This window comes from Protopterus annectens, chromosome 3.part0, assembly GCF_019279795.1.
Source record: "Protopterus annectens isolate FY-2018-M chromosome 3.part0, PAN1.0, whole genome shotgun sequence".
Lineage (NCBI taxonomy): Eukaryota > Metazoa > Chordata > Ceratodontiformes > Protopteridae > Protopterus > Protopterus annectens.
This window is the reverse complement of record NC_056731.1, coordinates 1,533,193,774-1,533,209,203: the sequence shown is the minus strand read 5'-3', so window position 1 is coordinate 1,533,209,203 and position 15,430 is coordinate 1,533,193,774. Positions and strand designations below refer to the sequence as shown.

At 42.9% G+C, this 15,430-nt stretch overlaps 1 protein-coding gene across 3 annotated transcripts in view; it reads left to right on the top strand.

The window, feature by feature from the left end:
- The window catches only part of DLGAP1 (DLG associated protein 1), a 5,750,587-nt gene that overhangs the window by 5,240,589 nt on the left and 494,568 nt on the right, over positions 1-15,430 (top strand). The gene's annotated exons all lie outside the window — the stretch shown is intronic.

The window sequence follows — 15,430 nt, the reverse complement described above, 5'->3', positions numbered from 1 at the left end:
ATCTTTACTAGCTTTACCTATTCCTACAAGAAATCACAGTGCTAGAACTTACATGTGAGCATAAGGCAAAGTGCTGAGTTAGATGTCCAAAGTCAAAATGCTTCCAGTCTCTCACTGAACAATAGTTTTTAAACACTAAGCAACAGCTCTGCTGAGGCCCTCCCAAATTACATCATTTTGACACTTAGGTTTTCTCAGGCGACAAACTTCATTATTTAGCAAGCTAACAACTGCTAAGGAAACTACAACAATACAAGGCATTTCACATATACACTCTAGCAGAAACCAGAGCAATAAAGCACCTTCCACATGCAAATTCTGGTCATTAACTTTCCTTAAAACAATGGGCATGAAACCTTTATCCAGACTTACTGGAGCCGACTTGTAAAACATGAAAGGGTCACAACATGCTTCATTGGGCCAGTAAAGTGCAATATTGTCACATATTTAGCAGTTCCACATTTCACAGTATTCTTTTATACTCAAGACAACATGCCTGTATTTTACATTTATTTAAACAGTTGATAGAATTATGTATCAAATTCTATTTGACTAGGCTGGCAGCCTTCTCCCATCTCTCCCCAGTCATCACGTCTCTTCCCCCACCGGGGAACTCAAGCGAGTTTTTCCAAGTGCCCCTTGAGAAATATCGCTTGAGAGTGTCAGGTCTATCTGGGTGTACCTCACCCCATTCCCTGTCTTGAGAGCCCATCTGCATTGCCTTGCTACTCCCACTGCGGTGCTGTATTGACATATCATATGCTTGCAACCCCAGGCTCCATCTTAGCAACTTGGCATTTTGCTGACTGGCTCTGTTTAACCATGTTAGAGGGTTGTGATCTGTCATCACAGTGAATTTTCTTCCATACAGATAAGGCTGAAGTTTTTGTAGTGCCCACACTATGGCTAGACATTCCTTTTCTACTGCTGTATAGCATTTCTTCCTGGGTTGGAGCCTATGACTGAGATAAACCACTGGGTGCTCTTTTCCCTCTGAAGAAATCTGGCTAAGTGCAGCCTCTATCCCATAGTTTGAAGCATCCACCTGCACAACAAATTCTTTTCTATAGTCTGGACTGGCTAACACAAGGGGCCCTACCAAAGCTTCCTTAAACTTCCAAAATGCCTGCTGACATGCTGGGGTCCACACTACCTTATCTGGCCTGTTATTCCTTGTCAGGTCTGTGAGGGGAGCAGCTATGGTACTATAATTGGGAACAAACTCTCTGTAGTACCCTGCTGTCCCTAAGAATGCCTTCACCTGCTTTTTGGTAACAGGTGCAGGCCACCCCTGAATAGCTTCCACTTTGGCAGGTTTTGGCCTTATCTTACTACTCCCCACTCTATGTCCTAGGTAGGAGACCTCTGCCATACCCACCTAACATTTGCTCATCTTAATGGTCAACCCTGCCCTCTGTAGTCTGCCCAGCACCTCCCTGACATGCTGAAGGTGCTCTTGCCAGGAATGGCTGTAGATAGCAATTTCATCCATGTAAGCAAGGGCAAAGCCTCCTGCTCCTACTAAGATATGATCTACCAGCCTCTGGAAGTCGCTGGGGCATTCTTCATCCCAAAGGGCATCGTTGGGAACTCATACAAGCCAAAAGGAGTCACAAAGGCTGACTTCTGTCTAGCACTGGGAGTCAAAGGCACCTGCCAGTAACTCTTGGTAAGATCAATGGTTGTAAGATACTTAGCCTCACCCAACTGCTCTAGGGCCTCATCTGTCCTAGGCATGGAGTAAGCATCTGCCTCTGCGTGACTATTTAATTTCCTGTAATCCACACAGAACCTGGTGCTGCCATCCTTCTTTGGCACCAGTACCACTGGGGAGGCCCAGGGACTTTTGGACTCCTGAATCACTCCTAGTTCCAACATCTCCTGTACCTCTTCTCTCAGAGTCTATTTGACTCTCTCAGGCACCCTATAAGAGGCCTGCCTAATAGGCCTTTGGGGTCCTGTACCCACCCGGTGCTGCACCAGGTGGGTGCATCCTGGTTTCCCAGTGAACACATCCCCAAATTCCTGCAGCACTGCTCAGATTTCTCGAACCTGGGTAGGAGATAGATTCTGGGATATTGCTACCCCTTCCACCGAGGTGTCAGCCCAAGCCTCACTGGGGAGATCAGTCCCCAGATCTCCCACAGACTCCTCCTACAATCATAGGTTCATAGGTTGGTACTAGGCTATCGGCCCTAAGGCCTATGCAAGCCCAACCGTAACAATTCCCTGGAAATTGTTTCCCACAATATTTACTTCTCTGGGCCCCTGTCCAGCAGGGCGACTGACATGATCCCCGGGGTGAATTTCCTATCTCCCATCCAATCATCAAGGTTCCTTTTGAAGAGGGCCAATGAGGTGCTCTGCTTGACATGTATGGGCAGTCTATTCCAGAGTATGGGGAGTCTCTGGGTCAGGAACCTATCCCTCCAGCATGTTTTGTTCATTGTGATGATAAGGTTTAGATCCCTGTAGCGTGTGGCTCTGAGGGATTGGGATTTCTTTAAGTGGAGCATGTCCAACAGCTCAGGATTTGACATGGCCTTGTATGTTAAGCAGAGATCACCTCTGAGTAGACGATATGCCACAGAGTATAGCTGGAGTTTTTTTAGATGGTCAGCATATGGCATCTGCTTTAGGCCTGTGATTCTTTTAGTGAGGTATTTCTGTGGCCTTTCCAGCTGTTGCAGATGTCTCGTGAGGTACATACCAAATGGGGCATTATACACTATAATGGGTCTAATGAGGGATGAGTACAGTGGGACAATGACCTCCTTTTTTCTGGATGAAAAGCCCTTAGTGATGAGGTGTGCCACGTAGAAGGATTTCCTGACTGTTGTGGCGATGTGGTTATCGAAAGAAAGACCACTCTCCACTTGTGTCCCTAAGTCTCTCATCACACTTTCGATGTTTAGTGTTCTGCCACCTATGTGGTAGTTCATGGGTACATGTTTTTTTCCAAAGGGGATAACTATACATTTCTTGGCATTAAGCTTGAGCCCATGGCTCTGGCACCAGGCATCTGTTTCTTTAAGACCCTTTTGTAGAATATCCACATAATTTGGGGACTCAATAATGGCTCACAGTTTGCAGTCATCTGCAAACTTTGTTAGCCAGAGTCCCTTAGTGTTGGCCTGTACTTCAGAGAAGTAGATGCCAAACAAGAGTGGTCCCAGGACTGAACCCTGAGGTACTCCACTTGTCACTTGTCTGGAGCTAGATTTGGAGTCGGCTACTTTTACAGTCTGGGTTCTGTCAGTAAGCCAGTTGGCAACCCATCGAGTGATGTAGGGATTTATGTCCAGCTTAGTAAGTTTATCTATGATTCCAGAGTGGAGGATGGTGTTGAAGGCCTTGGCGAGGTCCAGATAGGCTGTGTGGACCATCTTACCCTCGTCCACAGCTCTGGAGACCGATTTGAAGAAGTCAATCAGATTCAGGAGACAAGATCGGCCCTTCACAAACCCAAACTGGGTGGGGTCCAGTGCCTGGAGGTTGTCAATGTCTTTGTTTATAAGTTCCATGATAATGCGTTCCATGCCCTTGCAGATCAGGCTTGTCAGACTGATGGGACGGTAGTTCCCAGGATCCAAGGTGGATCCTCCCTTGTGGAGCGGAATAACTGTAGCTGTGTGCCACTCAGTGGGCACAAAGCCTGAGGTGAGGCTATGATTAAACATGACACTTAGATGTGCTGCCAGTTCATTTTGTAGTTCATGTAGTACACAGCCTGGGATGTTATCTGGTCCCATGTATGCTGTATTCTTAGCTTTGGAGAGTGCTGTTTCTACCTGTGTGGCTGTGATTATCGGAACTTGGCAATCTTTTGGTATTGAGATGGGCCCTTTAGGGGGTGAGAGGGGAGTGAAGTTGGCACTAAATCGATCTGCCAGGATATTGGCAATATCCTTGGGATCAGTATTTCTAATGACATTCTGCAATCCACTGCAAATGCTCAGCACAAGCGTTTCCCTATCATGGTAAGGTTTCATCATGTTAACATGGTACAGTTTGTACCCCTGCCATCTGCCTAGCAGTTCCACCATGTAGTTAACATCACTTACCTTTCTTACCACCTTGTAGGGTCCCTCCCAAGCTGCTTTCAACTTGTTGTATCTAACAGGAATGAGAACCATCACCTGCTGCCCTACAGCATACTCTCTAGCTCGAGCATTCCTCATACCACACCTTTTTCTGTTGTTGGGCTTCTGCCAGGTTCTCCCGGGCCAAGCCCATGCGTTCCCTGAGTCTTGTCCTGAGGTATAAGACGAATGCCATAACAGATGTCTTGTGAGACTCACACTCACCTTCCCACTCATCTCGAATTAAATCTAGAGGTTCCCTCACCCTATGCCCATACAGCAACTCAAAGGATGAAAAACCTGTGGATTCCTGGGGAACCTCCTGTGTAAGCAAACAACAGATGGGGCAAATATTTGTCCCACTCCCCCTTAAACTGATCTGCAAATGCCCGTAGCATGGACTTGATTGTAAAGTTTAACCTCTCAACAAGATCATTAGTCTGGGGATAGTAGGGGGTGGTCTTCATATGCTTCACCCCACAGGACTTCTACAGACAAGCCAGCAGGTCTGACATAAAATTGGCACCTCTGTCAGACAGTACTTCTTTTGGGAAGCCTACCCTGCTGAAAATCTCTAGCAAAGCATTTGCCACCTTCTCGGCCTCAATGGAGGACAAAGCCACTGCCTCAGGGTATCGTGTAGCATAATCTACAATCACTAGGATATACCTTTTCCCTGTGGAACTTGGGGTACTCGGAGGACCCACAATATCCATAGCTACCCTCTGAAATGGCTCCTCAATCACAGGCAAAGGCATCAAAGGAGCTCTCACTTTGTCTCCTGACTTGCCTACCTTTTGGCACTGCTCACAGGTCCTGCAGTACCCTGTTACAGCTCTGGAAATTCCAGGCCAATAGAAGTTTTGCATAATATGCCTCTTTGTATGTTTTATGCCTATATGACCTGCAAAGGGAATATCATGGGCTATGGCTAGAAGCTCCAGATGGTAAGCTCTAGGCACTACCAACTGCTGTACTCTCTCACCTTCTAGCCTTCCCTCAGGGGTCCACTCTCTTTATAGTAACCCTTTGTCCCAGTATACAGATTCCCCCTTCCCTTGAGAATCAGGTGTCTCCCTAGCTGCCTACCTCAGGCCTTGCAATGCAGGGTCTGAGAGCTGAGCCTGTCTCAACTCTCTCCTTGTAACCCTTCCCAGCTCCCCTTCCACAGGAAGTCTGGCATCCTCTGACAGTGGTGCCTCACTGTCAGCCTGGGTACTACTACTCACCACTACCTTTGCAGTCACTCTGTCCAAGGGACCATCAGTACCCAGAAGCAGCTGTGGCTCACCTTCAGTCTCACTGCTACAGAGCAGCTCCCTCCCTGAAGTAACCACCTCAGCAGTCCTGGCTGCAAGTGTGCAGTCTGTCTGGGACTCCCCCAGGCTACCAGACCCACATGCTTGTCTCCTAGCCTCACTGCATTTAACAGCAGAAGTACGTGGGCCTGCCTCATCCAAATCCTTCCATCTCAGGACATCTGCAGGATGGTAGTTCCATATCCCTGTTGTCTCAAGACAACCTACTTTTGGCATTTTGTCTTTCCCACTTACTGGCTCTTTCACCTTTTTTTCCCCACCTTGCCTCCATGGACATCTGTATGCCACATGGCCCCACTAGTTGCATTCAAAACATTTAACCCTACCTCCCGGACGTATACCTGGACTTGTGGCTTCCCCTGATACTGGTAGATTCTGTTGGGGCAGTCTGTGCTGACTACCATGGGTTCCTTTAGACCCATGAGCAGTACTGGAGATCCCTTTCCTGTGCAGGGCTGCCCTGCTTGCTAGGTATAGGTCTTCCTTCTTCCCCAACTCCTCTGAAGTAGCACATTGTTTATCAGCTAACCAGATCCTCATTTCCTCAGGCAAAGTGCTAAGGGCTTGTTCCCTTACCAAAAGGTCTGCCAGCCCTTCAGAAGTTGTGACCTGACATCCACTCAACCAGCTATGAAAATAAGTTCTCAGTTCAACAACATATTCACATATATTTTCATCTGCTGTAGCGTCTTTGCTCACGAAACTTTTTCCTATAGATTTCAGGTGTTAGCTTAAAACATTCTAATAAATGTCTTTTTTACAGCAGTATAATCAAAACAGCCAGTGTCATGCATTTTTGCTAAAGAAGTTACAGCTTTACCATGGAGTAAGGGGGTCAGGAACCATACCCAGAGCAAATGGTCAACTTCATACTGTTTACATGCACGCTCAAACATATGAATGAAGCTATCAAAATTATCCCCCTCCTTAAACTGTGGAAGAAATATACTGACCTTTTGTGCTTCGGGAGTCCGGTTACTCCCTTCCCCATTATCTCCATGACTCTGGCGAAGAGTCAGCATTTCCCTCTCATGCCTCCTCTGCCGTTCATTTTCCTCAGCTTGTAGACTCCTCATTTTCTCAGCTGCTTCTAGTTCCATACACCCGGCCTCCAACTCAAGTCTCTTTAGCTCCAGCTGGATTTTTAAGTCCACTGCAGAAAGGTTGAGCTGTCCATTCTCTGAGGATATTGTATCTCCACTGTCAGTCTGATTGTCTTCCAGGCTGCTGTTTTCTGATGCAGCTGTAACCAAGGCTGCAATCAGGTCTGCCTTAGTCAGATTTCCATGCACCAGCACCCTAGCCTGGCACATCTCCACCAGCTGGCTCCTTGTCAGTTTTCCATACTCCTCTTCTGACATGCTGCCTGCTCACCCTGCCTAACACTAAGCTAACAAAAGAAATAAAACAATTGTGATCTGAACTCTGAGTATACACTGCGTGGATGTTTTAAGGTACAATCACTGTACATAAGCTACAGGAATTCACTCTATACACACCACTACATACCATTTAGCGTGTGAAGTAGATCCCACTACTGCAAACCACATTTGACGGCCGTGCCCTGGCCCAGCAATCGAGGAGCCTCAATCCTCACCACTAACACCAGAGAGGTCATCTCCGAGAAGAGGAAAGGATAACTAATGCACACAGTAATGTACAATTTCCCTTAAATGCACACAGAGATCACAGTCAGTCTGGGGCTGGTTGCTCCTTTGCTCACCAGGTCCCCAATAAGACTCACCACTGGCACAGCCTAAATGGGCAAGCTAAAACCTCCAGTACCCTCTCTGTCCGACCAGTGCTTCGTGTCTCTGCCCAGGTAGCTGATACATACACACACACACACACACACACACACACACACACACACACACACACACACACACACTTTGAGAAGAGGTTATACAACGACACAGACTTTCCTGGTAAAAGGCTGGCACAGGTTCTCCAGCTGTGCCCCTATTACCCAGACCATACAGTAGTAATTCCTGCCACCACCCAGTTAATTATCAGCTACTAAAAGGCCCTTAAAAGGGTGTCCAATTATTACTGTGCAATATTATGATCCAATGGTAGTATGACTAATCAGTCTCAAGGCTTATTGGAAGGGCTTATTACATTAAACTCTATAAATATATAATGTACCCTAAAGCATACTTTATCTCTACATAAACCAGCCACAGGTAGAAGATTTTAAAAATATTTAATAATAAATAATTAAAACACAAGACAAAACTACTACACCACAGAGATATCTAAGAGTTCAGAGATCACACAGAAACTTAAAATAATACAGTAGTACAGGTCTGATTTCAAAGAAAAATACATAATTAATCTTTACTAGCTTTAACTATTCCTACAAGCAATCACAGTGCTAAAACTTACATGTGAGCATAAGGCAAAGTGCTGAGTTAGATGTCCAAAGTCAAAATGCTCCCAGTCTCTCACTGAACAATAGTTTTTAAACACTAACCAACAGCTCTGCTGTGGCCCTCCCAAATTACATCATTTTGACACTTAGGTTTTCTCAGTCCACAAACTGCATTATATAGCAAGCTAATAACTGCTAAGGAAACTACAACAATGCAAGGCATTTCACATATACACTCTAGCAGAAACCAGAGCAATAAAGCACCTTCCACATGCAAATTCTGGTCATTAACTTTCCTTAAAACAATGGGCATGAAACCTTTATCCAGACTCACTGGAGCCGACTTGTAAAACATGAAAGGGTCACAACATGCTTCACTGGGCCAGTAGAGTGCAATGTTTTCACATATTTTGCAGTTCCACATTTCACAGTATTCTTTTACACTCAAGAAAACATGCCTGTATTTTACATTTATTTATACGGTTAATAAAATTATGTATCAAATTCTATTTGACTAGGCTGGCAGCCTTCGCCCATCTCTCCCCAATCGTCACAGATACTATTATGCATTTCTTGGCATTTGGTTTTAGTCCATGGCTCTGACACAACTTGTTTGTCTGTGTCAGCCCTGCCAGGAGAACATTTGTGTCGGTGTGGGATTCAATGACAGCTCCTAATTTTCAGCCATCTGCAAATGTAATCAGCCAGAGACCATTGACATTGGCTAGTGGCTTGTAATGTTTTGATGTTTTAATTCATCCTCAGTTGAAGTTGGGACTAGGAAAGAAGCCTACTTCTATCATGAGAGACCTTCAAGGACTGGTGACCTATTTACAGGACATTCATTTTTGATGTGCTTTGAAAAGCCCAGTGATTTGATATTTCAATTGAGTGCCAAATAAACTTGAGTATTGTGGACGTCATACCTCCAATGTCTTTGTAAACCCAACAAAAAATATTGTGTGTATGTAAATATATATATATATATATATATATATATATATATATATATATATATATATATATATGCACACATGCACATATATATGTATATATATATATATATATATATATATATATACACAAACACACACACACACACACACACACACACACACACACACACACACATACACACATATATATGGGTCTACCTGACAACACCGACGCGCTAAAATACTGACAATGAAATCACCGACACCACAATACCGACAGTTCAGAAACACGAAACGTCACAATCCCGACAGTCAGCAAATAAAAAAAATCCCCTGACCAAAAAGCACACACACAACACAAGCACACCAAAAACCTTACAAAACTACACTGAACCTTACATACACAACTATCTATGCACTAACCTTAATCCAAACCCTAAGGTCAGTCACTATCGCACACTCACCTAACCCGCGCCCTAACCCTAACTCACTTAACCCGCCCCTAACCCTAATGTCTGTCACTATCGCACACTCAACTGACCCGTGCCCTAACCCTAACTCACTTAACCCGCCCCTAACCTTACTGACCGTCGCTATCGCACACTTACTTTACCCGCACCCTAAACTTGACGTCAGTCACTACCGCATACTTACCCACTAGCGCTCATTTGACATGTTGGTGTTCTCAGCGTCGGGATTCTCAACTGTTGGTCATCTTCGTTGTCGATCTTCCAGTGTCGGTCTTCTCGTCATCGGCGTTTCAAGCTTTCGGCGTTATCCGGTAAACCTATATATATATATATATATATATATATATATATATATATATATATATTTATTTATAAAGAGAATGAGAAAGACAGACAGAGACAGAAGTGTGTATATGTATGTGTGTGTGTGTGTGTATGTATGTGTGTGTAGATTATATCTACACAACTGTACACAAACAGACACAGATATTTATAAGCACACATACATAAATGCCATACATGATGAAGAATACATTAATTAAGGTATTGGTTGAGGCATGCATTTTAGGAGAAATAATTTTTTGGCTTCAGTTTTATCTTATTACTATCAGAGAATGGTGGGTGAGTTAAGACTAATATATTTTATCTGTTACTTATTTTTATTGGCCCTGTATTCTTAACTGTTTGATTTGGACTCTTTTTGGTTTATATATCAGGCTGGGTGGTAGGATTGTTATGGGGTAGTTTAACATTCAGGTTACAGAATGGCATGTGTTAGATTTCACAGCCATCCTTTGGAGTTTGGAAGACTAGGAAGATGCTTGCATTAGGATTGTATGCAGAGCTAGAGGTCTCCAGTCAATATTATGGATACTGGTGTATCACATGGTATATTTTATTATTTTGGATACTGTATGTTCTCTTTCTACCAGATGGAGTCACATTAATACTACAAGAATGCTATATGAATACTGGTCTATATTTTATCGGGGTAGTGGGTCTTCTGGTGTTGGAGCCCTGAGTCATTTTACATATTGCCTCTGTCCATTAGGGACATGGACAGTACCCTGGGAGTGAATTTATGGTTCCCTATCCATTTATACAAATTGTTTTTGAAGAGAGTGAGATATGAGCTTTGTTATATGGAGATGGGAAGTTTATTCCATAGATGAGCTAGCCTTTGGGATACTAATCTGTCTCTCCAGCAAGTTTTGTTAGAGTCACAAATAAGGTTCAGGTCCATGGAATGTGTAACCCTCAAATAAATTTTCTTGCGAATATGTAACATTTTCATCGGGGCTGGATCAGAGAATTCCTCATAGGTCAGGCATAAGTCACCTCTCAATAAATGATATGAGACGGAGTAAAGGGATAAGGCCTTCTGCATAAGACATGTGTCTTACACTTTATATTTTTTTAGTGAGAAACCTCTGGGGCTGCTCCATTTGGTGTAAGTGCCTGATTAGGTACATCCAGAAGGGAGCATTGTACTCAATTATGGGCCTGATGACGGCCAAGTAAAATGGCACTATGACTTCCTTTAATCTTGATGCCATGTTTTTATTTATAAGTTGAGCTACACAGAAGGATTTCCTCACTACCATAGCTACCTAGTGGTTAAAGTTTAGGTTACTATCAATCTGTGTTCCTAGTTCCCTCAACACCAGGTCTACTTTTAGGAGTGTGCTATCAGTATTACAATTTGCAAGGATATCTGATTTACCAAAGGGTATAATTGTACATTTTTTAGCATTTAGTCTCACACCATGGTTTTGGCACCAGTCATTTGTCATTTTTAGGCCCGTTTGTTGGATGTCCACATCATATGGTGATTCAATGAATGCTTACAGTCATGGGCAAACTTGCTGAGCCAGAGGCCCCTAACATTGGTCTTCACTTTAGAGAACTATGTACCAAATAGAGGGGGTTCCAACACTGAGCCCTGTGGGACACTGCTAGTAACAGTTTTCTTATCAGAAGTGGATCAATTTAAGAAATAAAAGTGGAGTTGAATATGCTAATGTTTACCAATGATTTCTGCTGTTTCTCAAAGTGTGTGCCCTCTATATTAAAAAAAAAAAAAAAAAAAAAAAAAAGAATGAACATGAAAAACTGTCAGCCAAAAAGTGAAAAAGCAGTACAGATGTAATGTGATACCTTTTACTGCACCGCCATACATTTCCATTACAGAGTTCGGCAGAATAATCAAATAATGGTAAAGCCTATGTTGCTCCAGTAAAAGGTGTCACATCATAAATGTGTTCTAGTATTTTCATGAAGAGCAAGTGAAATCTTTAACAAATGAAAAAGAGATAATATTAATGCTTACAATTTGGCTATTTCAAACATTTGGTGAATTTACAGATGAGTATATTGACAAGCCATCCTTTGAAAAGATTAAATGAATTGAGCAAAGAAAAAAAAAACAGATGATTTGATCAGGCATCACATAAGTAAACAAATGAATGGGATTCCAAATAATGAGCTTTTATAGAAGTATTATTTCAGAAATGTGTATTTGCTCTTCAGGAAGTCCATTGTACCATTAATAATTATTGTTGCACTCATTTGTTTACGTCATTCGCCACTGTATACCTGTCACATACAAGTAATCTAGAATTAAAAGAGGCTCTGTTTGTCTGTTAATTTTTTTGCTGACTGTTTAGACTATAAGGTTGTTAATCAAGTAAATGGGGAAAGGCAATGACTATTGCAGTACATAAAGGAAAGGTTTTTATGACATTAATGACTGATTCTAAATCTATAAACCTTTTGACCATCACTGGTTAAAATAAGTGATAGATATATATTAAAATCATTGAGAGAAGCACTATTAATACAGCAGAAAACAGATATATGCAAACCTGGATAAAATGAAAGACACTCCCATACAAAGTGTGGGAGCTAATTTATGTAGAATATGTCTGGGGTGCCTGACCACAGATAAATTAATTCAGTATAGTATATTCCAGAAAAAAAAACTTTGAATGCGTTGCTCACATCATAACGATAAACAGCCTTAAAGAGCTGGACATTGTGGTTTTGATGAAGAACTGGCTGGCACATCAGTCATAAGATGTTGAGGTTGGTTCCAGTTGTAGTAGGCAAGATAAGTCAGGAACTGCTACAAGAGTTAGTTTTGCTTCTGTAGTTGTTTTCCATATACATACAGCAGAATTGATAAAGAGTTCAGCAGTCTTTCATGCAGTATTTGCATTTGATGTGAAACTGGCACCAGTTGTTTGACTCTGGTGGTTAGTGGCAGTAACACAGGTCTACTGAATGCAAGCTACATATGGACGAAGTGAAGGTAGTGTCTGTGCAAGGAAAATATAAGATACCTTTCTCACTTTTTCATTGGGAACAAACAATATGCATATCCAAGAGATGCAGCGATACAGGAATCACTTCTTCTTCTTTCGGCTTTTTCCCGGTTAGGGGTCGCCACAGCAGATCATCTGTCTGCTCATGATTGGCAGTGGAGTTTTACAGTGTCGAGTTGCCAGCCCGGCACCCAACCTTCCACAGGAGGCACACACATGCACACACTCACACCTAGGGCCAATTTAGAGTGTTCAATCCACCTACTGCATGTCTTTGGGATGTGGGAGGAAACCGGAGCACCCGGAGAAAACCCACGCAACCACAGGGAGGACATGCAGACTCCACACAGAAGGCACCCCAGCCGAGAATCGAACCAGAGAACCTCTTGCTGTGAGGTGACAACGCTAACTGCTGCACCACCATGGCCGCCCCTATGGGTGCAATATTACTGGATAGTTATTTTGGTGAACTGAAAAACAAACAGTGTAGCAAGCTACTTTTAAAATTACTGCCCTTCACTAGTCTGGCATATTTGTTTGCTTCTCAATCCCTTGTAGTTAATGAATGCACTTAAAAGTTTGAGATCTGGAAGGTTTGTAGCATCATATCGATCCGCTATGGCGACCCCTAACCGGGAAAAGCCGAAAGAAGAAGAAGGTACTGAAGGAGTTAAATATCTAAACAATACAAATAATAGAAATAAGGAAGCTTTCTATATATTTGATGATAGGGGTCCTCTTTATGATTAAACCTATATATGATAAATGTGATTTTGGGGTATGTCCTGTGCCAAAGCTGACACAAAATTAGCCATTAAATGCTAAGCAAAATCCTCCCCTTTCATAAAATAACCTGTGGTTCCTCACTCAGTAGTTACCAAAATCAGCTAATAATTATAAATACAATTTTTCTGCCTGTCCATCTTGAATGGATTTTTTGGTTAAGGTTATTTTGGGATTTAAATGTGTTCCTTACCATGTTTATTTGGCATGTATGCATGCATCCTTCCATTTTCTGGGCTCACGTTAACTAGATCAGAATTACAAAAGGCTGGAATATATCCGTGCAAACAGCAGCCATAATCTTGGCATAAGAACTAGGCCAAGGTGGAATACCAAACCATGTCAGGGCCAGACATTAACAATTCTGAGGGCATTTCAGTACCAGTCCTTCTGCTACAGCAACTTTGGAATGTAGTAGAAAATTTGAGAACCTAGAAAAAAACATTCAAACACCGACCCCATTTGAGAATCAAATCAGGAGACCTAGAGCTGTAATGCGGGAGTCCTAACTACTGTGTCTCCATTCAACCCCATGTTTTATGCCCTTTGTTTCTCTTTAGTGAGAATGTCTTTCTGAGGTAGGAACCTTTTTTCAGTTCTATGTAATAGGCTTCTGGAAAGTACGTCCTGCCAAAAATGTGCAGTCCATGGTTGTTTTATAGAATCATTTTATAATATATGATTACACTGAGCCCTACTTAATAAGGGTGAGAATAGGGTTTTATTAGTTTTGTGTCCAGCATCTTGTCCCATGGTATGTTACCTAGTGCTGCAGTAAGACATCCACAGCATACTCTCATCACTTTTTTGAGCATCCTTTCATAGGTTCATAGGTGTGTACTAGGCTAATGACCCTGGAGCCTTTACAAGCCTAGCCCATAAGATTACCCTGGAATCGTGCCACTCAACCTTAGTCCCTAGTGCCTCCATTGAGTAGAACCACTGGAGTGATCCCTGGTGTGAATTTTCTATTTCCCATCCACTCATCAAGATTCCTCTTGAAGAGGGCCAGTGAGGTGCTCTGCTTGACATGTATGGGAAGTCTGTTCCATAGCATGGGCAGTCTCTGGGTTATGAACCTGTCCCTCCAGCATGTTCTGTTGATTGTGGAAATGAGGTTGAGGTCTCTGGAGCATGTGGTGCAGAGGGATTGGGATTTCTTTAGATGTAGCATTTCTAACATAGCTGGGTCAGACATGGCTTTGTAAGTCAAGCAGAGATCACCTCTAAGTAGGCGATATGAGACAGAGAATAGTTGAAGTTTTTTGAGTCTGTCCATATAGGGCAAGTGTTTAAGGCCTAGGATCCTCTTTGTGAGGTACTTTTGTGGCCTCTCCAGTTGTTGCAGGTGTCTAGTGAGGTACATGCCAAATGGGATATTGTACTTAATGATTGGCCTAATGAGGGAAGAGTAGAGGGAGACAATGACCTCTTTCTTCCTGGATGCAAAACCTTTAGTAATGAGATGTGCCACATAGAAGGACTTTCTGACCACAGTGGCAATGTGGTGGTCAAAAGAGAGGTTGCTGTCAACTTGTATTCTCAGATCTCTTATAAGGCCTTCTGTGTTCAGTGGACTACCATCAATGTGGTAATCCAAGGGAACCGGGTTTTTCCCAAAGGGGATGAAGACACATTTTTTGGCATTGAGCTTAAAGCCATAGTTCTGACACCAGTCGTTGGTCTCATTGAGGCCTTTCTGCAGGATGTCAACATCACTTGGGGAGTTAATAATAGCTCCCAACTTGCAATCATCTGCAAACTTTGTCAGCCAGAGTCCCTTCGTGTTGGCCTGTACTTCAAAGAAATAGATACCAAACAGGAGAGGACCCAGGACCGAACCCTGTGCGACTCCACTCATGACTGGTTGGCAGTCTGACTTGGAGTCAGCTACTTTCATACTGTGGGTTCTATCTGTGAGCCAGTTTGCAACCCTTCTAGTGATATAGGGATTGATGCCTATATTAGTAAATTTTTCTATGACTCCTGAGTGGGGAATGGTACCAAAGGCCTTGGCCAAATCAAGGTAGGCTGTATGAACCACCTTACCTTCATCCACAGCTCTGGTGACTAACTCAAAGAAGTCAATCAAGTTGAGCAGGCATGATCTACCCTTCACAAAACCAAACTGTGTAAAATCCAGA